The following is a 22,933-nucleotide window of genomic DNA, read 5'->3' as shown; positions in this document are numbered from 1 at the left end:
AACAGATAGCTAGAAATTGAATTTTCTGTGCAAGAGCAGACACCTCACCTGATGAATGCTGAAATTATTATCATTTTGGTTTTGAAATTCTTCCAAAAGAGAGTTAATTAACATTACATCCATTGGCATAATGTTGCTTTCTGTCATATTGCTTGCTTGCAGTGCTCTAACCGCAGAAGTCTACCCCAGCTGAATGTATTCAAATTCTGCCTTTTAGCACATGAGTGTTTGCCAATTCTTTGGTTCAGCCATTTACTGCGAATTTTTTACATGGGGTGGCTAGTGACATGAGTCTCATGGGATTGTTCCTGCTTGGTAACTCAATGAATTTTTCAGAAGAAGGTTGTATTATGGATTTTTAGTACAGGAGATTCATAAGAAAAACCATGGTTTTCCAAATCAATGAAATTTTTAGAATCACATGGCTATGTATTCAAGGAATGCCTAAGAATGCTTGGAATATAATACATGCTAAGTTTTAATTCACAGATGTACATGTATATTACGATTATCTTGTTCATACATCTTAAGCATAGTAAATGCCACAATTTATTTGTCAGTAAAATATGAACTTGAAAAGCTTTTTTAATTCATACAGTGCTAGGCAAAATTCTTTATGCTTTACCTAGAAGCAAGGTTTTGGAAATGCCTCACTGAAATCCTCTTGGTTTTCTTTGCAGGGGCAAGAAGTTGTTAAAGACTGAATGGCAGTCTTATTTTTGTACTGCATTTGCAGTTCATTTATTTTCTCTTACCTAGGAAAACCAATTCAAAGTTTCAAATGTTGGAGCTGTGCAGATCTACACTAACCACTGTCCACGAGTCTAAGTTCCTTGGAAATATTAGAGGGACAATGTGAAATTTCCTGATTTAAAAAAAAATCTGCTTCCAGTGAAAATAAACATTGTACTAGTGCCAAGAGTATATTGAAATAATTATTCTTAAGGGAAACATTTTAAAAGAGCTTGGACTCAGTAAAGACAAAGAACATTTTTCCTGAAAAATCAAGGCAAATCATACTAAAAGGAATGAGAAAGAATATACATTTAGTATCATGGGGTTTTAAAAATCTTGATTTGTATGCCAGAAATGATCACAGTGGCTTATGAAACACATGCATATTTTCCCCTTAAAAATATTCATTTTACTCCAGTGCACCTTGAAACTTATCCTTGGGAATTGAAATTGACCCAATAGACCACCAAGCCTTTCAAAAATAAATGCAAAGCTAAGATGGTTTAGTCTATACTAATGTGTTCTACTTCTGTTCTCAAATAATCAACAGGTTGAGGCAAACTATTGTTGCAAGACAATTATATCCACATGTGGATGCCTTTTCCCACAAAGATGAGTCAAGGAAAAAATACATCTATCTAATTGAATAAAAATAAGAGCAAATTTAGTCTACAGTATTAAGGTTCTGGTTTGCTAGCATTTTACATCTAAGTCAAAAAAATGAGTCATAGTCAAAGGATATGGGACTCAATGCATATTTAGCTTACACTTTTTTATGTAATCTGAAAGAGTTAAGTTTATTCATAACTAAAACTGAATGCTGAGCAGCTAAATGGAGCCTCTAGAAAAGTGAAGGAAGGAAAATAAATTTCCTTAGAGGTACGAGTTGGTCCAATATAGAATGAGATTTTAAAACATTTTATTACACTTTTTTTTTAAATTTGACTTTGTAAGATTAAGTCTTCAATCCAAAGAAAATAAAACATATGCATGCATGATTATTATGTATCAGAATATAAAGATACATTCTTATCCACTTGCTCCATTCCTTTTTTCCCCCTCAAAATTTGGAAAGCTACTGAACATTTACAAGATTGGTCAGATGATAACATCTGTAAAATATTGAATTTCCACAGAGCCTATACAGAGTCACAGTCATTGGTTTGACATATAAGCTGCTGTGAGGTGAAGTGTTTTGTGGAGTTTACACAGAGGCCAAGAGCAGAGGACAGACAGGCAATCAGCATGTCTTGTTAACTGGCCAAATTACTGTCTACAAAACTGGCAGAATCCCAGAAAGGAATGCAGAAGATAGCTTAAAATGCTGTAATGGAAGAATGTAAGAAACTTGACACAGGAAAATGTAACATCACAGTTCAGATATGAAATGGACAGTCAGACATGCTTCATTACTGCCTCTATTGAAAAATTTCTTGTCCAGTTTTCAAAGCCTAATTTCCCCCTGTAATATAGGGAGGTTACATATGAGAAGCTTTTATGTCAACTTTTAGTGTTTAGAAAAAGAGGCATCTTTCTGGATATGTGAAACATGGTTTAATCCTAAAACTGTAATAACATCATTAACAGTTGGTTGTGACTTAATGTTAGTAAAGAAATGTTTGTTCGAGACTTGTTTAAAGTGGAATTTTAGTCAGAAAAAGAGGGAAATATGAGGCAGATAATGCAGAACAATGTGAATGCAACTTGCAGAGATTCTGTCCAATGCTGAAACACTTTTCAATATTAGCCAAAGAACCCTTCTTAGAACTACCCAGGAGCACAGTGAGTTAATAACAAGAAGGAATGACGTTTGAGAAGAAAGTTAATGCATTGATAAGAAAGTTCAGTGAGAATAGTTCTGCCTTTAAGAAGCTTTCACGGATATTAATCACAAAAAATTTTACTTTCCCACTTGGTGTCTTATCATTAGAGCACTCTGTAGAGGTGGACCTGCAGGTCCCTGTTTGATGAATGTGTTGTTTGTAGAGTCATTTTTCTAATCAAGAGATTACTTGCTCTCTCCTATCCTACTTGCCAATATTCAAAAAAGCAGAAGAGCAATAGGATCAATTAGGATTTAAATGATGTCTGAAAAAAATGCAGATTCTTTTTTCCAGCATTTGAAACATGAAAAAACCTATAAATCTTGAAAAGGAATTCACCTTTGGGCAGGATGATCGTTATCTGCCAGTTCATTTCTTTGAACAGCAATTTTGGCCCAAGAATATTTTGTGTAATTTTTTATAACTTGTTCTCTGTTGACAGACCTGATGACAAAACACATCCTGGACTTTAAGAATTTAAATTCAGGGCAAAATAGCTTTGACCTCAAGAAGGGAGAATCAGTTCATATGAGTGACATGAAATTGAGGTGTTTGTGTGAGGATGATTGCACATTTGCTCAATGCTCAAGCTCTCTTTACATTTGGATGAGATGTTAACTTAAATGTTGTCATCTAAAGGTATGGGAAATGCCCTCAGATATCTGAGGTATTTGCACAGGACTGGTGGGATAAAGACATGACCAACAAAAGATCTGCACTTTTATGGAAAGATTTGGACTGGACTTGTGGGGCTGAGTTGAGTCTACATTTTCATTTAGTGAAATGGGAACTTGTGCATTTTATTCTGTAGGGTGTTCCAACTTTATGTAATTAAACTGGGGCTGAATCCCATCCTGCCTGTTTGCAGCAGCAGAAGTTACTGTGTCTCAAAAGAAACACTTAAGTTTTGAAGTTTGACTTCACTTGAGTTAAGAAAAAATTAAGCACATAAAAAACAGGTAAACACCAGCAAGATAAACTGACTACAGTTTGATTGTTTTGATTTTAATGTGACACAAACAGTACTGGATTTTCATTAAAATTTACAAAAGAACGGCAAAGGCTACAAGCAGTTCAGACCAATAATACAACCTCATTAACAAATTCCTTTTATATGTTTAACCATATTCATTTAGCATTCAGTTAATAAGAACCGCAGGGTTCTCTTGAACCTGTCACTAGTGATTTATTAAGTCCATTTTATATTCATCTGTTTACAGATCAAACATGCAGAAGATGAGTTCAACAGTATTGAGCACATTTAACAAAAAAAGAAAAGAGGAGGATTGGATATTTAACTTTTAGGTTACACGATTTCAGCAGGAAGACAGTAATTAAATTTAAGCTACTGGTTTGATCAAGGATAAATGCTCTGTGGCTCTTAAATACCTCTGAAATCAATACACCTATTTAGAACAATAGTTCCTGAAAAAACCTGGCATTGTCTTGGCAGTGAACTGAGGTTTCACTATGTGTGTGGTTTGCAAAAGTGAAAATTTGAAACCAGCTCTGTTGAAAACTGATTTCTGACATGCAGGTAAGAAACACCAGTGAATCAGACACTGTGCATGCTGGAATTACCCCTTGAATAACAAAACCAGAAATAAGGGTTTAAAAATGTTGAGTCTCCCAGTTACCACCAAAGCACTTCTGTCTCTTACCAGATTTATTATGCACTTCAGAGCAGCAGCTGCAAAAACTGCTAAACTACCATTTAAATATCAACAGCAAAATTTATGAAAATTCATGAAAAGATGTCTTAATTTTACAATGATTTGCATGGTAATGAAAAATGCAATTCTTGGGGGATTTAAAATTTTTATTACTTTGAACATTACTTTGAACATATTTTCCATTGCAAAAATATTTTCAACTTTAAAAAAAGTATAAACTTTTATTTGAAATAAAATCTGGATGTGGTATGAAACTTTTGTAAGAAAAAAATCCTATTCTTTTGAAATTTCCTTATATGTTCAGTTTTTCAGCGCTGGATCTGGTAGTCACTCCTGGAGGAAACATGAACTTGCAGCTAAAAAGAACTCACCTCTCCAGCAGAAGCTGATGATGTGAACACACCACTACAGAAACATATTTGCACACATTTTATTTATCAATTGGATAATAACATATGGTATTTCTTTTGTTGTTCGTGGGTAGTCTTCTGTTTTCTGGTTTGATCTTATATAATGTTTCCTGGTTAAACTGGGACAATAACATCAATAGCACATCGAAACAGGTGTCATTGGGAGATTATTTTGTCTGTTTGGGATACAAATACAGTGTTCACATAATGTTGCCTCTGAGACATTATGGAAATGCAATCCTCTCAGCAATGGTTAAACAACACTTTAAAACAAGTACTATTTATAAGCTAACTAATTTTAACACATTGTCTATACTATAGTTTCATCTTTATTAATGCTTAGGTATGCTGGTATAAATATATGGATATTATGAGACAAGTATAATAACACATCATTAAAAATACTCTTTCTAATAGACTGAATTAAAACTAGAGAACAATGGAACCTTGTTAAAAAAAACCCCTCTATTTATGCTTGGAAACAAGATTTGACAGAGGGGCAAATCAGCTACTTCCTGGCTAGCAAAATTGGTATGCTGGAAACTCAAAATATGGTTACAAATTTATGCTATTAAGGACAGAATATCTTTGAACTAACTGGAAAGAAAATACCACATTAACTTTAGAGTAGATACTGGTGTATAGTTAAGACTTTGTAAAGGTAACAGAGGGAGCACATGAACCATGTAAAGATAATAGAGAAAGCAAAATTGCCCTGGTGTCAGACCATAAAAGAAATTCCAGATCACTGGTACATGATTGCCTAGTGTTTCCTGGTGACACCTTGGGTGTTTGCCAACCCACCAATACACATCTCCTCTATCTCTGCCGAAAGCTCCCTCTCCCATTAAATCAACACTAAGATTAATATTTAATATCTAACCTTGCTTCATTTTTTTCCTCTTTTCATCCTGAATGTGAGAAAAGACAAAAAGAAGCATCATGTCTGGCTTCAACAAGTCTGGGCAACAATGTGCAGCAGAAGATGCTTGGGAGTGTGCCTTTATTTTAAAGAATAAACTGAGTCACCATGTTTCTATCTAAAATGCACTTTAGGTAATTTCTAGAAATATTCAGATATGTCCTTTTTAAATGTACTCCTCCGGCTTTTATCCCTCTGTGGCAGTGGGATTCATAGCTCACAGTACAGTTACATGTAGTGTAATGCTTTATTAGTGTCACAGATTTTACAAACAAGGAAAAATACTTCAAAGAGCAACTCCTAACAGCACAGAAGTATTAAAAAAGAGTTATGTGCTCTTGCTGTTTATTTTGGTTTGAATTGCATTGTGATTAATTTGAAGAGAATAAGACTTCCTGGAGAAATTTTTTTTTCACCCAATGGCAAAATGTTAAAAAAAAAGGGGGTCATGAAAGTAAATACAAATGTAAAATTTATGTTCTTCAAAATATACAAAGATACAGTGTGCAATGTTGTGAAAGCATAAAAACATTTTAAGAAAGAAATCATAAGAATAAGGGTTTGTTTACTTCATGAAAAATGAACAGAGGATGCATCATTTCATAACAGACATTCAAACAAAGGCTCAAGTTAAACACAGAGAAACTGGGAAATATCCTGTTATCACAAATATTACACAATGTGGTCATTAGAAATAACATGAACAACAACAGATTATAAACTCAAACTCAACAAGGAGTAGTCACATAAGAACCTAAGTAAGATTAGATAAAACTTAAAAATATAAAGAAGTATGACATTCACATCTGGTGGCTGAATGAAATGAGGATAACAGTTATCACTTCTCAGACTGTCATATATAAAAGATGTATGGAACTTGAAAAGTTGGAAAAACCTTTGTCCTTTTTAAGGATGCTGCTAAATTCAATCAAATAATGTGTTCAACAGCTTCTGCTAGGGAAGATGAAAAGTTTCAGGGTGTTTCATTATGGGTATAAGAACTCACCAGAAAATAAACCCCCTTGCACTCCAGCTGTTCCTCAGAGATCAGAGGAACTGGGTGCTGCTGAACTTAATTTCTGATTATAGCCAATTTAGCACCGTAAATCTGGTTGAGTTCAAAAGAAAAACTTGCATGAGCACAGATGCACGAACAGTGCAGCTTACCTATACTGCACTATAGGTACGATCACATTCAGTGAGGACTTTGCATGATCCAGATTCATGACTAGTACGGCTTATTGAAACAACAGGAAAGCAGCTTCAGGATTGCTGGTGATAAATGCACTAAGTACAGAGTGCTAATGTGTGTTACAACAGAAAGTATAGTAACACAGATTCTAATAGCTCCACGTGCATATAAATGAATTCTCGTGTGTGCTCCAACTCACTTGCAGGCACAAAGCTCACCAACAGGTGTCCCTTCAGGAGAGGAAAGACACAGCCTATTGACACCCCCTCGGCAGGCATCTTTTCCCTGCCTGCCTTTTCCATCCTGAAACTCCCCTTTCAGCACTAACAGCACTGGAATGTGCTGTCTTGTGTCAGTGTTGGAATTCACCTTAGTATTCAACAAGTTTTGTTTGGCCTCTCACACTACTTATAAATAAGTTCCTTACATTTGAGGAGTTAATAGTTTTGATTAATACATCAGAGCACCTGACCACACAGTCATAAATAATTCTTTGAAGCATTACAAAATTCCTATATTTGTATTTCCTGTGATGCATTGTCCCCCTACACTGTATTTTCTAAACTGGGGAGTTTTGGTGTTGCATTAGTTGGTCTTCTTTCAATGACTGAGCACTAATGATGGAAAATTGCTGAGAGATACTTGGGCTAAAATATTAAAGACCAATTTTTAAGAATTTGCTTCACCCAAGGAATTTTCTGTTTCTTTGACTTTGGGGTGTTTTTTTATATTTTGGGAAGTTGAGTCCATACAATTTAAATTTTTATCTCAGAAATAGCTAAAACAGCTAAGAAGGGGAAGACAGAACTCCACTCTGTTTCAAGCTGGCATTCATTCATAAAGATTCAGCCTGAACAGTTTAGCATCTGTTAATGACTTTTTGTTAATAACTTTAGGTATCTACGCTCAACTTCATTGTGTAGCTAGTCTGGGCCATTGACAATTGACAATGAAATGCAAAATATCTTAGCTCCTGGTCAAGCTTTCCAGTGACAAACCTCATAATTAATTTGTTACTAATTACAAACTCTCAATGCCCATTTTCACTTGTGCACTTCACTGCCATTGTAGTGTGAAAAAGTTTGAAGTGTGTCAGTTCTCAGGTGAAATTAGTTTTATCTTTACATTCAAAAAGTTAAATTCTAGCCAAAATTAAGAAGTGTTTGGATGTAGAAATATATACCCAGCATGTTAATCTTGTATGAATTTGAAATTAAAGCAAAAATAGACCCAGGAGATTTTAAAAAGCAAGCAATCAACAAATGAACAAAACTAAACTGAAAAAACCAAAACAACAAACCAAACAAAAAACACCACCCCACAAGAAAGAAAGAAACAAACAAATTACTGAAAACCCCTATTTGTGCTCTACTGTAGCTAAAAGTTTGTTTTAATTATACATTGAAAGATTATCTCTGTTCAAAATACTGGCTAATTCACACCATCCTCAAAATCACTACCCCGGTCTAGATAAGGTCTCCATTCTCTCTCCACCCTCACATCTCTGCACAAATAAAGGAATGAGATTTGCATATTCTGTAGCAGCAGAAGAAAAGTAAGTGGTTCTTTTTATTCTATATTTTTTCTTTTTCACTGAAGAAAGAAAATTTCAGAAACCAAGCAAAGACAAACTCAACTCTTCTGCCTTCTTAATTGGGGATAACTGAAGTAGGACAACATATGGACTGTAGTGCATAAAAAAATGAACAGTATTAAAATGATGGTGCCTGCTCCTAATCTGATGCTGTAAGTGGCCAAGTTTAATGAACAAATCTATTTGGAATCCATGCCTGTAGCATTAGGAGATCTTGATTCCTTTTTCCAAAACATTAACCAAGATAACACGGACAGAAGTAGTGTAGAATGTCATTAGCAGAAATATGGACATGGGTTAATAGGTGATGACTTACATGGAACTTAATTTGCTGATTTTCGAAATGACATTGGAAATCTGTCACTTATTTCTTGGGTTACCTTTATGTTATGTGTAAACAGATTTTCAATTATGAAATCACATTCTTTATTGATGGAAGGCAACATGGGAGTACTCCAGTACATCCACCTGATCAAAGCAGAATCAACCTTGAATTCAGACCAGATTGTGTAGGACTTTCTCTGATCAGTTTTTGTAAACTCCAAGAACAATCTCCCAGGGCACTCTGTCACAATGCTTAATTATCCTCATAGTAATTTATTTATTTTTTTAATAGCCATTTGTACTTTTGTTGTCATAATTTATGACCAGTGTCTTGTTTTCCTGCTTCAGTAGGCTTGTGGTTTCTAATCCTGTCTTCTTAATAACATCCACCTACATACTGGCAGACTGCTGTTATGTATCCCTGAAGCTGCCTCTTTTCACGATGAACAAGACTAGAATCTCAGCCTCTCTGGGTGAGTGCTCCAGCTTCCAAACAGCTTGGGGCCCTCCACTGAAATTGCACTAGTTTGTCGGTTTCTTTCTTGAATTGTGGGGCCCAAAACTGGACACTATTCCAGATGCAAGTGTAAAGTCAAGTAATTAGTGTCAAATCCATCTTGCTTCCACCTCTTCTATACTGCCTCTTTGCATCAGACTTTTAGTAATTTGTTTTCCTGAGCATTGAGATGCACAGTATATGCGCTTGGAGGAGGTTGCTCTTTAACACATGTTGTGTTGGGCTCCTTAATCCCTCAGAACTGCTGTCACATGACCACACGCGTCAGTTTCTTTAGAAACTGAGTTTTGTTACCATCCTGGCAAACAGAAACTGCTTTCCAATTTACCAGTCCACCTGCTGTTTAGGGGATCGGTTAAAGAATAATGTCTAAAGAATGAGACAACCCCTTTGTGAAAGTATTTTAAACACGGGCTTTAAAAAAAGTCTTGAGCCATGAGACATTTAAATGTTGAGGTTTATCTTTTTGATCATCTAAGTGATTCATAGCTGGATATTCAAGAATGTGTATGCAACTGAGACCTATCTCATCAGGCAACACAAGATAGTGTGGAGCACATGACTAGCACAGCAAGATCCTCCTCCACCTTCAGTATGAAAATCAAATTTCATTCATGGGTCATTTAATATCTGTGTGCAGAGATAAATATATTTTAAGCATCACTGAGCCAAAGTCTTAAGTAACAAAATTTCCTTTCCATTTCAGACAGCCTCAATCTCTTGAAAGGCGCATTATGTACACTTTATTCTGGTTAATAACTGCGGTTGCAGGTCACAAATGATTAAAATAAACCTCAGTAACTTCCAGTTCATTAAGGCAACCAAAGTACCAGAAAAATATTTGGCTCCTTCACAAGGCTTAGACACTCCTAAAATATTTTTTGGCTTTGAATTCCAGTTAGTATTACAAAACTGTAAAGCAGCCCTATTAATTGTTAATTACTCGTTTTCAAATACTAAAATATGTATATATGTGCTGATACATATATACACAGATACACAAGCACACACATTTATCTTGGTAACTCTCTTTTTAATTGAACACCTGGTTAACTGGAAGATAGGTTTTCTTGTAATCTCTCATTTGCATTTGGCTCAAAACTTGAAGTAGGTTTGAAGTAGGTTTTAAATTCTCTGAAATTACATGTTCTATCCTCAGGCATCTTACTTCACAGAATACTCTCCTGCAAAGGAGAGGAAGAGGAAATTAGAAATATAGAACTGCAATGCAAAAAAGTGTGATTATGTAAAAAAATATTATATTTAAACCATACGGATATTATATTGTTAGCTAAAAATATCATCAAGAGCCCTATCTGTCTAGAGTTGAAAAGGTAAGGGTTTGTAAAAGCGTTTTATTCAGGAAGAGTAAAACACATTATTTTTAAAAGTGGGACCTGAGCTTTGAAATAAATATAACATGCAGATAAGCAGAGACCAACCATTACAGTCCAAACTAATTTTTGCAAGGAGAAGGAAACTTGCTAAGTTCTTTTCTCAATGCTAAAGCATTTTATATTACTTGATTGCAAAATTCCCCCTCTGTCTTTCCTGATTTCACCATTTAAATAGCTTTTTCTTATAGGTTATGCAGTCCTATATTAGAAGAAAAAATCCCTAGTAATCCTGAAAAGTCATTTTTTATCTGTTTTTCCATTCATAAAAATTTCATTTGAATGTAAATCACATCATAAAGTTGTATTTTCAACTTGCATATTTTAAAAAAATCAGGATTTTTAGGTAATGGTGGTCTGTAATTCATTACCTCCATACCTGAACAAAACTGAGGTAAAAGGGACTATTCTATAGCAGGATGCTTCTGCTGGTCTGTGTAAAGCTATATAGTGAAATATGGTTGGTTATTTTAAAAATCCCAGGGAAGTTTCACAAATGCCCAGGACAAATACAGAATGTTGTGATAATTTCAAATGAATATAGCAGTGTTTAAATGGCTAATGAAATTAACAAGATGCCTTTTCTAATAAGCACCTAATAAAAAAGAATAAACAATTAACCTAATAAAGGGCCATTAAGTCAAAAGATTTTGAGAAATAACCCTCGAATTTGTTGATATATACCACATCATCCTTTTTTCTTTTAGGCATTTAATTAATCAACCAGTGTTCTGGAAAGAAGGTAATTCTAGGAATTGTATTTTGTATTTTCCTATGCTGCTAATTAGTGCTGATCAGTATAATTCCATTAAAATTTTGCAACCTGTAATTAAAAGAGCATAAACTGTTCTGAAATAATCATAATAATGTTCAAACTTGCAGCACTATGGATATTAAGGTGATAGAAGAACCAAAAAAATCAAGTTACCCTCAGATGGTCTCAGGACACACATATACAAGAAATCTGCTATGCGGGGTTTGTGCCATAGGGAAATATAGAACACTGATTTCAACTCGTGTTTGCCATTAGACTTCCAAAATATTAGTAAAATCATTCAGTGTGTTACTCTTTTCATTCTTGTAATGAGTACAAAAGTTGGTTCTGTTGCATGTTGTGCAGCACCCCATTCATTGGACACACGGCCATGTCAGTAGCTAGGTGCATCCGCAATATATTAGAGCCTCCTTTAGATGTAGCTTCAGGCTTCCTGGGAATTTCCTGGGATAGATCTCTGTGAAGAAAGCAAGGGGAACAAAATTTTATTTCACAGTTTGACTTCCTCTTTCATAATATAATCTTATTAACTATTTTCTCATTTCTTTATTATAGTAAAAAATTGTCAGAAGTTTACTATCCAATTCTCTCTCTCTCTGTCTCTTTTTTTCAAAGAATGATTATGTACCAAAAAGACTAAAAACCTGACTTAACAGAGTGTTTCTATACAACTGAATGACAAAGTACATCTAACAAGAGATGATGTCGTGGGCTGACCCTGGCTAGGTACCAGGTGTCCACCAAAGCCTCTGTATCACTCTGCTCTCTAGCTGGACAGCAGAGATAAAATACAACAAAAGGCTCTTGGGTCAGGCTAAAGACAGGGAGAGATCACTCACCAACTGTCCTCATCAGCAAAACAGACCGAACTTGTGGAAATTAGTTTAATTTATTACTGGTCCTAGAAGAGTGATATCGAGCCTAAGATCAAGCCCTTCAAGATTTGAATCAAACTTTTCGATTTTTTATAACTGTTAATAATTAGCTACATCTAGAGAGTTATGGATAAGCAATTGCATAGTGAATAGTGTCTGCTTGGCTAATCTTTTGTTTAAAGGAAGAGGGAAGACAATCCCAAGAAAAATGGGTTGTCTTGATGATAGCCACCAGCACTGAAGTAAGAAGAACTGAGGAGTAATTGGGGAAAGGTAATTTCAGCAGAGGGAGATCATGATCACCAACTCATTGACCACCTACTCAGAATGAACCCCAGAATCAAAGGAAGAGCTGGTCATGAGGATTAATTAGGATGAGAGGTAAGAGATACAACTAGAAAAGAGGAGTTTGAGTACTATTAAAATAATGTTATCTGTAACCAATAAATGTTGATAACATCTTTTTGTTAAAATGTATAAAATAGTGTATAAAATATTGATTTCGCTGCACTGCAAAGTGCCCAGGGCTCCAGAGCACTGGCCTCAACTTACAGCGTGGCCCTGGTCCCCAAGGCCTACAGAGGCTCCTTCTCTCCAATTCTGGGGAACTCCCCACTAAAGGGGCCTCTGCCCCACCCTCAGACGGGCCAGGGAGTACTTGTTCCTGTCACCTAGCTGAAGGTCCTGCTCACAGGGACCTGGGGCTACTCCTGGAGACAAAGGGCTCCACAAAGCCATGATACATGCCCTGAGTACAGGGAGGCACTCGGGCAGGTCACCATCAGGACTGGCAGCCACGCAGCATAGGCAGAGACCCAGGCCCACACTACCACATTTCCAGGGTAAAGAAGAAGATGCAGTACTGTACACACTTCATCCTATTTGTAGCTCTGTCAGACAGTGGAATGGTTCAGCTCTTTCATTTTGCTACATCCAGCCAGCCTTAGTACTGAACATCTGGCGACTGGAACACCTAGCTACCTTTTTGTCCTTGATCTCTTTAGCTATATCATTAGAGCACTCCTTTTTAGCAATGACCTTGTGGATTTTTTGAACAGTTCTTTTTTCTTTCAGAACCATTTTCCCTTCTCCAATACCCTCCAATTCCTGTAGATGAGGAATTAATTCTTCATCTTTTCTGGCTTTAATTCCTCCTTCAGGAAAACTGAGGAAGATTACTAATAATATAATAAATGACAAGCAATTATACTAGATTTTAAATATAAACACAACATCTTTCAGTAACTTAAAATGTCCAGTTTATCCAAAGCATATTTTCTTTAGCTGTGTTACACAGTGAGGTTTCTGGCTTTCTCTGTCTCCAATCCAGTTTACTGTGATCTAAATGCACTCTTTTATATGTTAATGTTTCCTAAAGGATCATCCAGATTCTTATTCTGTAATCTGCACTTCTCATGCACATCTCTGTGCTCCATCACCTCTACCCTCTCCACCTGTGGCAGTGGTTGTGTGGAAGGCAGTAGTGGCTGACTCTCACACAGGCAGAATCCTACAGTTTGTGAGACTCTCTGTTGGGGACCCTATAATTTGATGGCAAGTACATCATGACTGGTGGGCTATTTAAACTTGTTTTACTAACTGGATCTGAGAAATCCTAATCTTTCAATTTTTTTTCAAAAGTGTCTTATGCTAAACTATTTCTTTAACTATAAGAGGAAAATGTGATCTCCTTTCTCGTAACTTTTATCACACATTTAAACAGGCTTCCAAACTCTTCCAATTTGAATTTTCAATCTGCCAAAAAATAGGATACCAAATGTAAAATAAAATAGTATTAAATTTTATGGAATTAATGGGTCATCTGGCTGAAGAGTAAAAGCAGCAGTTTATATTTCCAAGAAAAATCTGAACTGTCATGAAGAAAAAGCATCTCTTCTTAATGCAGGAATTAGATTTTCAGTTCTGGAGGTCTCATTTTTTCAGCAATTTTACTGTAAAGTGAAGTTTTAATATAAAGTGAGGTAAGATAAATAAAGAACACTGCAAAGTGTTTCAAGCATTTTCTAAAGTGTAACAAATTCCTCAGAACTGTCCTTGAACAACAGGAATGAGCTATGCTGCATGTCAAATGGAATAAAAGACTTTGTTCTAATGTTATCCAGAAGAACCCTTGGTCCATATGTTTTCCTTTGAACACACTGTGAATTAACTTTTGCACATAGCAGTAAACATGTATAGCAATCATCCTTCACAGTTCCTATGCAATTGTAAAATACTGTAAATGGTATATGTATATACTACTAAACTGTATATGTAAATTGTATGTGCTCTTGGATGTAAACTGTCATGGTATTTTACTGTACACTGTCTGGCATGTATTCTTATACTCATCTCATGTACTCTATACCATTGGAACGATAGCTCAGGAAAGGTTTCTATCTTAATGTGACCTTGAACTGAGATCAGAGGAAAATTAGAACTAGCACAGATAATATATGATAGATAATATATTTTTATCAATTTAATGGAAATGAGAAAAGAAAATATTTAAAAAATTGGATACTTCTGAGGTCAAACAATGTCTTAATAAATTGAACAAACCATGGCAGCTTACTTTTCTTAGAAGTTTTCTTTCCAAGCTTCATTCAATATTCTGTTAGATTTCCTAAAACAGTCCAGCAGCCATTAGTTTTTTTTCTCTGCCAAGGGTTGATAGATTTCATGATTTATTATTGCAATTGGTTTTTATCACAGACTGCTGTGCAATGACAAGCATCAGTCTAGAGTGCAGTGTGAAGGTTCGTATTTTTACTTTTTTTAGAAACAAAGTGGGGAAAGAAAATTAAGGTTGCTTTTTGTCAGCAAAATATATTTATGGTTTCAACTTTATACAGCCATCTGAACCTTAGCGTGATAAATTATTCTGCCTGTGTCTTGTTCTCTACATAAAATAAGATTATAAAATCTTAAGTCTGGTCGGTTTGGCTTTCTAATAACAATTTAGCTAAGAACAAAAAAATCCTTTAGTTTTAATATTCCCCCCAAAATTTAACAGTCCCAAGTCCAGTGTTCATTTAAGATACAGTATAATGTCTTTTTTTTTCTGCTGTTAAGTCTGAAAATATAAATATTGTCTGTCTCTTACAAGAAAGAATCTGGATAATCCAATTTTCTAATATATCCTAGAATTGCAATCCATACTTCATTTCTATGGTGACATTTATGATGCTAGTTTTCATCTCACTGCAGCGCATCTCATGCTAAAAAAAAAAAAAAAAAATCAAACCAAACAAAGAAATCATCCATTAAGATAAAGGAGCAAAGCATTTATTGCCTTAATTGAATTACATACATAAGTAAGTTAAAAAAACTTGAACACGCTTCTTCAATGGGACTGGGAACACTGAACAAACAAGTCACAAGTAGTAGTAAATCTAACACTATTTTAGTATTTACTGTATTTTTGAAATATTTGTTTATTAACTCTGCTGGAGCCTCCCTCCACACTTGTTCATGGCCCAAATCCCCATTTCAGCCCAGCCTGAGGCCATCAGTCCCTGGCTGGGAGTGGACAGGGCAGATCCTCCCTTTTCCACCACCTGCCAGGCTTGGCCAAGGAGGACCTCCTTGCCCACCTCACAGGTAGGGCCTGCCTCAAGAATTCACTGATTATTTCAGGATTATTCTTAAAGATTGGAGGCATTGAAATCTCGTTAAAACTTAACTTGCACATACCAGAAGCATTTAGCATGTGTATTTCTGGTTGATGCACCAAATTCAATCAAAATGGGGATTTCTAACAGAATCACGTTTGTAGGACTTACACCATGTGTTAGCAATGAGATCAAAAACAGACTGTGGAGCCCTCTTTCTAACCTCCTGATTGTGCAACCATTTTGTCATAAGGGCTGATTTTAGCAGTGCCAAAGCTACCCAGTCAAGAAGATCTTGTAAGATTTCCAGTATAAAATTCCTAAGGGTAGAATCATAAAATAGTTTAGGTTGGAAAAGACCCTGAAGTTCATCTAGTCCAGCCATTAACCCAGCACTGCCAAATCCACCACTAAACTACATCCCCATCTGCCACATCTACACGTCTTTTAAATACCTCCAGGGATGCTGACTCATCCAGTTCCCTGTGCAGCCTGTGCCAGTATTTGACAACCCTTTCAGTGAATAAATTTTTCCTAATATACAACTAGACTTCCACCGGTAAATCTGGAGGCTATTTCCTCTTGTCTTAACTATGTGGGGGAAGAGACCAACTTCCACCACTTCACAACGTCCTTTCACATAGTTGTAGATTGCAATAAGGTTTCCCCTCAGCCTGCTTTTCTCCAGGCTAAACAACCCCAGCTCCCTCAGCCAGTTCTCCACTTGTGCTCCAGATCCCTCCCCAGCTGTGTTACCCTTTTCTGGACACACTCCAGCATGTCAATGTCTTGCTTGTAGTAAGGGACCCAGAACTGAACACAGGAGTCAAGGTACATCCTTCAGTACAGAGGGACAATCACTGCCCTAGTCCTGCTGGCCACACTATTGCTGATACAGACCATGATGTTGCTGGTCTTCTTGGCCTTCTGGGCATACTGATGGCTCATGTTCAGCTGCCTGCCAAGCAGATCCTTTTCTGCCACACAGCTTTCCAGACACTCTTCTCCCAGTCTGTAACGCTGCATGTGGTTGTTGTGACCAAAGAGCAGGAGTCAGCACTTCTTGTTGAACCTCATGCAATTGGTCTGTCCAAATTCCTCTGCAGAGCCTTCCTACCCTCCAGCAGATTGACACTCCCACCCAACTTGGTGTTCTCTGCAAACTCACCAAGGGTGCACTTGATAACCTTGTGCAGATCATTGTTAGAGATATAAAACAGAGCTGGTACCCCAATAAGTGAGCCCTGGGGACCATATACATAACATTATGTGGTAAAACAAGTAATGTGTTCCTCATGGCAAGTGGATTAGCCAGGAGATTTCTATATGGTGCTTAGTGGATTCAGACTATTTTCTGTGGTTTGCTCTGAGGCTGTTTAAGGCATAGCAGGATGCTGCAGGTACTAGTCTATCAAATTAAATAAAGGAAAAAAAGTAGGATAAAGACACCATCCTCATTTAGTCTTGCACCAAACTAGATACACATCTTAGAATTTGTTTATATTCTTTCTCTTAATCTCTCTTTGTCACAAAGGTGTTTTCAGAAGCATGCATCAGGAATAACGAGGAAGAAATATGCATCAGGATTAGTGTGACATTTGAAATGAATACATATGTACATGAATCTTAACTTCTGTATCCAGTGTATTCAGAAATTTGTCCATTATGGAAATGAGATAAGTAGGCAAAAAATGCGTCTTTCTTCCAGTCTTGAGTCTAATTTATGGATAAAGAAAAAAAAAAATTAAAAATATCACAACTAGTACTTTAAGTACTTCACCTCACAGTTGATTACCCTGGGCATTAGTGACAAAAGGGCCTCCCTCTTGAATATTAACATACTTTTTGCAGCTTGCAAGTTTATTCTCTCTACATCCCTCCACATAACCTTGGTAAGAGGTAAACAAACGAAAAGTCGAAAAAGGCCAAGCTGCTGCTGCATGCCAAATGGTTGTTTTCTCTGTTCACCTCATTACATCTCAGAAAGAGCTCTTTGGATCCACCACAAAAACTTGCATTTTAAATAGGTGAAGACCAGAATTATTGCACAGTTTTCACATGGTATTCCTCAGTGAATGGTGAGATAAGTATAAATAAGAAAATTAATAAGCCCAAACCTTAAGAGGAATCAAATAATTCAAAATTGAAACCCTGAACTACTTTCAGAACTAGGAAGCAGTCTCTAGGTTTAATTAGGGAATTAATCAAAGAAGACTCTGAACACCTGCATGGCTATTCAAATTCCAGATCCAAATGCCATGGTGAGTCCTAGCTGATTATTACATACAGCGGCTGGTCAGCTCAGCATACTGCAAACTAAACGAGCTAAAATATTGTCCAGGAACATAGTCATTGCCAGCCCCATCACATGCAAATACCAAGAGCATAAATATCTTTATGGCCTTTTATTTGCAGTCTATAAAACCAAAAGAGCTTTATAACACAAATGAAAATTAATTGCACAATTACCTTTCTCCTGGGTAGGTTCCAAAAAAAAACCAAAACCAAAACAACCCCCCAACAAAAAAGATAAAACAACGTTTTTTCTCTCTCATATTCTGTATTGTCTCTCTGCTTGCTTCATAGCCAAGTAGGACAAACACAAAAGACTTAGCAAAACTTTTTCTTTACAATCCATGTTATCCATTGTTACCATTGTCCTTTTTGAACCTCACAGCTGAGATTTCTCTGCCAACTTTATTTTTCTTGTGACAAAATTTACCTGAAGTCTTCAGGAAACAATACTAGTAATAAATGCATGGTTTGCAGACTTCAGTTTAATCTTATAAAAGTCATAAGCTTTATAGGCTTATATGAGCTGTGAAGGTTTCTTTCACCTTGAAAAAGTCAGTGGGTCATCAAAATTTAATTTTCTTCACCTCTCAAATAAAAGTAATCATAACTAAAAATTTTTTCATTGATCCTGTGTCAGGGAGCAGCAAGGGAAAGCTTCTGCTTACAGCCCTCCCCTGAGACCAAGTGTGGCAGAGGCAATGTCCGCATGGCCAGGTGTAGCCACACAGCACACAAAGCGGCAGAGCACAACCAGGTTAGGGATTTCCTGGCAGGTCTGAGGTTATGTTGGGAAGTCGAATCCACAGATCTGAAGGTACAGGTCTACGCACACACATGGCTATATCATAACTTATAGAAGGACTAGAATTCAAGACAACTCCTGAGCAGAGGTAGTGAGCTTGTGCCTCCGACAACTCCTTGTCATAAGTGTGATACAAGACCATACACTTATATCATCTGGTTTTTTATGACTTTGCTATTCTAAGTCCACCTTTGCCAAAATCTCCACCTTCTGTAATTGTATTCAACAGAAGTAAAAGTTCATGTATGTTGAATATTTTCAGTGCCATAAATCATTGCAAATTTTCATTGTTTTCTCTAATTATGTTTGTTTTGGGGGATATGCAGCTTACTTTGGAATCATGTATCATTGGGTTCTGCATTATACTGGAAAAATTGCTAGAAAATCTAGAAAGATTGCATTGCATATCTACTACTCGTTTTTACCTAACAGATTACATTTGAAATATATACGGAATAATCTATTAATGTATTGACCAAATTGCGTGACCAATTTTCATGGAAAGAATGTCACACTGCACTGTGATAGTTTTACCTCATACTAAAGGAATTATGTGCATATTTTTCTTAGAATTATGCATGCTTACTTATTCTCCGGGGCTTTGTGTAACATTTATAAACAACAGCAAGATTACTAAACAAACTAGTTCGAATCTTACAGTTTAAAAATATCAAGTAATAATCTTATTAAAAATAATTAACATAGTCATTAACATAGTCACTTGAATTCCTGGAAAATATGTGAAACAGATAGGTACCTGGGCTAGTCTTAAGTAGTGGTCTTAACATTTACCTTTACTGCTAGCATCAACGGCAACAATACATTCATTGAAACTTTCATTAGGCACAGTGTAAACACCCTCCTCACAGCTGTGGCCAGAAGGTGAAGTAGAGTGAGCAAGAAATAGGATAGAAAAAGATAGAAACAATATTTTAACATGAATCATGGCACTTTTATCTGAATGAAATACGTAAAATATTATATGACATATATATAACATGAAATTTTCCATGAATAATGAAGAAACTTCTGGGGAGATCAACTGAACTTTAAAAGAAAAGGGAGGAGTCACCCTTTTTGTGGATCCTGTAACAAATGTTTCTCTCCAGCCTACCAGGGTATTAGAAATGGTACTAAATAGCTGAGACCCATGTGCCAGAAGTCACAGAAGGTGGTAACCAACGTAAGGTCTAAAAACAACTAAAAATAATGAAAGAAAGTCAATAAAACTTTCTTAGTATTCAATGCTATTTTTGCATACAAGGATATCACTCATAATTTTTAGTCAGTTTTTACCTATAAAAGGGCTGCTTTTTTTATACCTTCCCTTGAGGTGTTCAGTGCTTGCCTGCTCATTTGTCAGAACACAGAGTTAGACGGAGCCCAGATCAGATCTAGTGCAAACGTTTAGATATTCCGGTCTTGTTTTCACTCCTTGAGATGCATTTTCTAATTCCTTAGGCAAGCAAAAGAGCTTATTTGCTATCGGGGAGGGAGTGAACAGATGTAGTTCTTTATCTTCCTGGACAGCAGAGAAGATGGGCGGAAAATTCTTTGTGTGGGCTTGGAATCTGATACAGACAGTATAGCCCTACACTGAGTATCCAGATGAAGAGTGACATTCATCATGTTCAGTCTTATCTAAACTCAGCAAAATCTCTGGAAAGTCTCTCATGGATGTCTGTAACTAAAACAAGATTTAATACAGCAGGAACAAGAAGATATATAGAAAGATGTGAGAAAAATACCCTTTTTTGTTTCTTTTTCTGTTACAATTGGCCACACACTTTGAAATAATGTACCAGCATAAACTTTGTTATGTCTGGTAGGGAAAAGCAGAGGAGGATAAAGAATATAATCAATCAGTTTAAAATGCCATATTATGTTGCTCTAAGAATGCCCTTTATGTTGAAATGTTGTCAATTCCAAGCACAAAATACCCTGGAATTTGAATCAAAATGATTCTCTAAGATATTTTCTGGTTCATTGCTCTGCAATGTGAATAAATTGGTGTCTCCAAAACTAAATCATGAGATGCCTTGAGAAATTCTGTACCCTTATTTCCACCAGTAACCTAGGAAGTGGTAATCCCATTGGACCTCGAGTAGACTTATGCCCCACAGGTCTCATTCAATCATTTTCCTGTTATGCTATATCCAGATACTGCTGAATTTATTTTCCAAGAGGCAGGGTCTCAGGTACCAACTGACTGGCTGTTTTCATTTACAGAAGTAATTTGATTAGCAATATGTCATCTCTATATGTTCTACTACAATGCCCTGTAGATAATTAGAATGTGTGTGTGTGGGGAATGACAGGTATTTTTTATTAGTTTCTTCACATAAATATATGATATGAATAGTGGAAATGGACTAATGTATGCATATTTCTTGATAGAATATTTTCTGTGATTCTCAAGTTTCCTTATTTTTTATTCTACACCATTCCATGAATGGTAACTGCATTCCTAAGAAACCATTTCAGGTTCATCCATGAGAACACTCTTTACTGTACTCTAGCATAATAAATTAGCAAACCTTTGCTTTCGGACTATGTCTTAATAGTAACATGAAGCATGAAATAATAAATTTTAGTTGCACAGCATCTTGTTTTTATATTGAGAGCTTGATACAATCACATACTTTTATTTTAGTTCTGAATTACTGTTTTGGAGTTTACAATCTGTAGTGACATTCTTATTCAGGGTCCCTCACTGTATGCAAGCTCTTTCTGTATTTGATTCTCCCAGTCAAATACTGTGATCAGTGAAGTCTGTTTTCATTCCATTGAAATAAATCACCCAGGTATTCGTTTGATTTCCTTGAATACAGGTTTGTATGTTCAAACACTCCTATGAAAGACTGTCAAGGTGAATTACATTAAAATAGTTTATTTATGTGAAACCAACACTTACTTGTGTAGATACTGGCCTGAAATATTTTAGTTATCACAGACACATGACATATTTTAGCTATCATAGAAATGTTGACTTTTCTTTTAGAATACTATCAAGCAGCAATGGTATTGCTGAATTATTGAGCATGTAGTCATTCAGCGTAGAAAATGAAGATGCTGCTTTATACTTACTAGATATTCTTCATTCAGTGGAATAAGTAGATCATATGTAGATAACTACTGCAGGTCACCAGCTGGTGAGAGGAATTGTCATCATGCTGGTTTACTGATTCTGGAGCTGCTACAGATATTGGCACGGGGAAATTAGGTGAAATTAACCTAAAATCGACATACTTGATTTTGCAGGTTTTTGTGTGCTAGCTCAAAGAGAGCCCGGAGGTGTAGCCACAACCCGACTGCACTAGGGCAGGCACACACACACACAAAGCGCAGGCACACGGGGTGCGCTCCTCACCCGAGGGGACCGTCCCTAAACAGGGGGTGAAGGCACGCAGGCAGAGGCAAAGAAGGGAGAGACAGGGGACTCTCCGCGTAAGTGCCACGCAAAAGGTTTATTTAGGTAAAACAATGGTGAGAAGAGACGGAGAGCCAAAGACCTGAGGGTCTCCAGGGATTTTATAGTGGGGATGGGAAAGGCGGGGATAAGGGATACAGCCAATGAGATACATGACAGGAGGCAGGGTTGAGTGCAAGGGAACCAATGGAAATAACACAAAGGAGGGACTTAGGGAAGGAATGAAGGAGGTGTCGAGTACGACAGAACTTTCTAGAATTAATACATATTAACTTAGGGGAAATGAATATTAACAAACTTATACATAAAACAGGGAGGGGAAAACATGAACCTATCATATAACAATATGTAAACTGCAGAACGGGGGGATTATGGGCTCTCACCCTACCCAGCGTGAGGCATTATGTTTCAGTGCCTGACCACCACAGCTTGGGGTCTGTTGGATCTTCAGGGGTCAAGGTGGCTGCAGCCACTTGCACTGCCACAGTGAGAGGAATTGTGGTCATGCTGGTTCACTGATTCTGGAGCTGCTACAGATGTTGGCATGGGGAAATTAGG

At 36.5% G+C, this 22,933-nt stretch overlaps 1 long non-coding RNA gene across 1 annotated transcript; it reads right to left on the bottom strand.

Annotated features, from left to right (window-relative positions):
• Positions 1 to 10,240: 10,240 nt before the first annotated feature.
• On the bottom strand, positions 10,241 to 22,109 carry LOC138104620 (uncharacterized). Its single transcript, XR_011148165.1, has 3 exons — positions 22,033 to 22,109; positions 11,513 to 11,816; positions 10,241 to 10,374 (listed from the first exon to the last, which is right to left on the bottom strand). It is a non-coding gene; the product is annotated as an uncharacterized lncRNA (long non-coding RNA).
• Between the last annotated feature and the right edge of the window lie 824 nt (positions 22,110 to 22,933).

This window comes from Aphelocoma coerulescens, chromosome 1A, assembly GCF_041296385.1.
Source record: "Aphelocoma coerulescens isolate FSJ_1873_10779 chromosome 1A, UR_Acoe_1.0, whole genome shotgun sequence".
NCBI lineage: Eukaryota > Metazoa > Chordata > Aves > Passeriformes > Corvidae > Aphelocoma > Aphelocoma coerulescens.
The sequence above is the reverse complement of the archived record's forward strand: the minus strand, read 5'-3'. Positions and strand labels throughout refer to the sequence as shown.